Raw genomic sequence first — 2249 nt, forward strand, 5'->3', positions numbered from 1 at the left:
GTAATGGTGAGTGTACTGGGCTTTAGCAATCTGAGGTCAAATTACAGTGAGGCCTCTTTTGGGTGAGAGATTTGAATCATAAAATCTCTTCAGTGTGGAAAGTGGCTATTCAGCCCATTGAGTCCGAACAGCATCCCACTCAGACCCACCCCCCTACACTATCCCTATAGCCCTGCTTTTCCCATGGCTAATTCAATTAACCTGCACATATTTGGAGCACGCAGAGGAAACACGCGCAGACACAGGGAAAAGATACAAACTCCACACAGACAGTCACCCAAAGCTGGAATCAGACCTGGCTCCCTGGCGATGTGAAACAGAAGTACTAACTGCTGAGCTGCCGCAGTGTCATTTGCATGGGATGTAAAACTTTGCATAATATAGAAAGAGAGTATATTGGAAATAATTAAATTGGTAAGAGCAGATACTACACTTGATCTTAGTCAAAAGGCCGAGAAGCAATATGGCAGGTCTTGCAGCAACTTTGGGGGTCATAGTAAAGTTATTGGTTTGTATCACTGACTCGTTCTCTGATACATTCTTTCTCTCTCCACAGAGACGCTGCCTGAACTATTATGTATTCCCAGAATCTTCTGTTTAATTTCGCATTTCCAGTATTTTGTCACTGTACAAGCAGGGTCCCAATGGGCTAAATGACCTGTTTCTGTACTATAAATACAACGTAATATTAAATATTCCTGCTACTTGGGAGATAACACACGCAGTGAAAGGCTGATTATTATGTTTTAATTTGCACAATGTATTCAATTTTGCTCTTACCTCCAACTTTTAATGAATCCAAACATCTTTAATATCAACACATCTCCTGACCTGAACTCAATCGCATAGTGTCAGAGAGGAATTTTACAGACTAAGTTTTTTCTAAGAGACAGATTTAACATTTCAAGACCAGCGCGACTTCTTCAGTTACTTCTGCTTTTCTCTCCATGGATGCTACCAGTCCTGCTGAGTTGCTCCATTTTCTGTGTTTGTTCCAGATTTCCAACATCTATGGTATTTTACTTTTAATTTAATTTCTTTCCTCATTGGATTTGTTTTTGTTCCTCATTTATCTCAGGAGACTGAATGAACAGTTATGCTGTCAGGGAAGTGGAGTTGATGGAAGTCAGAGGTCAGTGATGGGATGGGGCAGAAGATAACGAAATAAGAAAGGAAGAAATGTTTAGTCAATGATGCTACAGCATAAGAACGTACACCTCGGGATTGTTGACCAGTTCATAGCTTCTGCTCAGCAATTTTGTATGTGCGGCTATTCCACTCAAATACGAATAAAGCAATGTGGGTGTTCATGGGGCATAATACCCTTGTTCCACTGGGAGACAACTTCCACCAAAACTTGAACTCAGACTAAGTTCCAGAGTTTCACCACTGGGCCAACACAATAACAAAAACACACTGACGCAGTCAAAGAACATTTCATCACATTTAAGACTGAAGAATAAGTATAGGTTTTCGGAATTAAAAAATTATGGATGACGACAGCAGGAAATGGTTCCATTGCTTTCTGAATTAGGGATAGACATTAAGTACTGGTCTTACCAATGTTGCTCAAATCCCATGAGTGATTCCAAAACACAGGCACTTTTTCTTAAGACCAGCAGTATGGAAGACATTTTATTTTCCATTGTCCTGCCTGCTTGGTGCCAATTAAGTTATAGTTCCAGAGGCAGTGAAGCTATCTGGAATCAATATCATGGTTCAGAAACATTAGGAACTGGAATTGATTCAACTCCTTGAATCTGCATGATCTTGGACGGTGAATTGCATTTCCCAATATCCGACTGTGTCTTTTGCGTCTGGCCTAGTTTTGCATAACTGTGACTGGTTAGAACAGAAGGGCATTGTTCCTAAAATTCCTGATGTAACAAAGAAGCAGAACTGATCATTTTGTAAGCATGTCTTAATACTGGGAACCATGCCCACCAGAAAGACATACCTGAAATTCTCATACACTGCCCGTGGACTAAGATCAGAATTGATGGATCACAAATGCTCACTGTTCGTAATACAGACACTTAAAATGAACATTTGAATTCTTACTGTTAGAGTCTCGTGTTGGAACCAATACCACATGAGCACAATATCACATTAGTCATGGCATTGTAACTATGGTACTGAACGAGCAATGCATAAATTCAAACTCATCAAAGACCAGTTAAAAAAGAAAGGACTGAGCATTCAATAACTAAGTATTTTAGTGCAATTTAATTGGCAGATCGATTTTTAAC

General features: G+C 39.8%; 1 pseudogene; it reads right to left on the reverse strand.

Moving 5' to 3' along the window:
• Window positions 1-356: 356 nt before the first annotated feature.
• LOC125484769 lies at window positions 357-463 on the reverse strand (annotated as a pseudogene).
• Between the last annotated feature and the right edge of the window lie 1786 nt (window positions 464-2249).

This window comes from Rhincodon typus, chromosome 13 (genome assembly GCF_021869965.1).
Source record: "Rhincodon typus isolate 14 chromosome 13, sRhiTyp1.1, whole genome shotgun sequence".
In the NCBI taxonomy this organism is placed as follows: Eukaryota; Metazoa; Chordata; class Chondrichthyes; order Orectolobiformes; family Rhincodontidae; genus Rhincodon; species Rhincodon typus.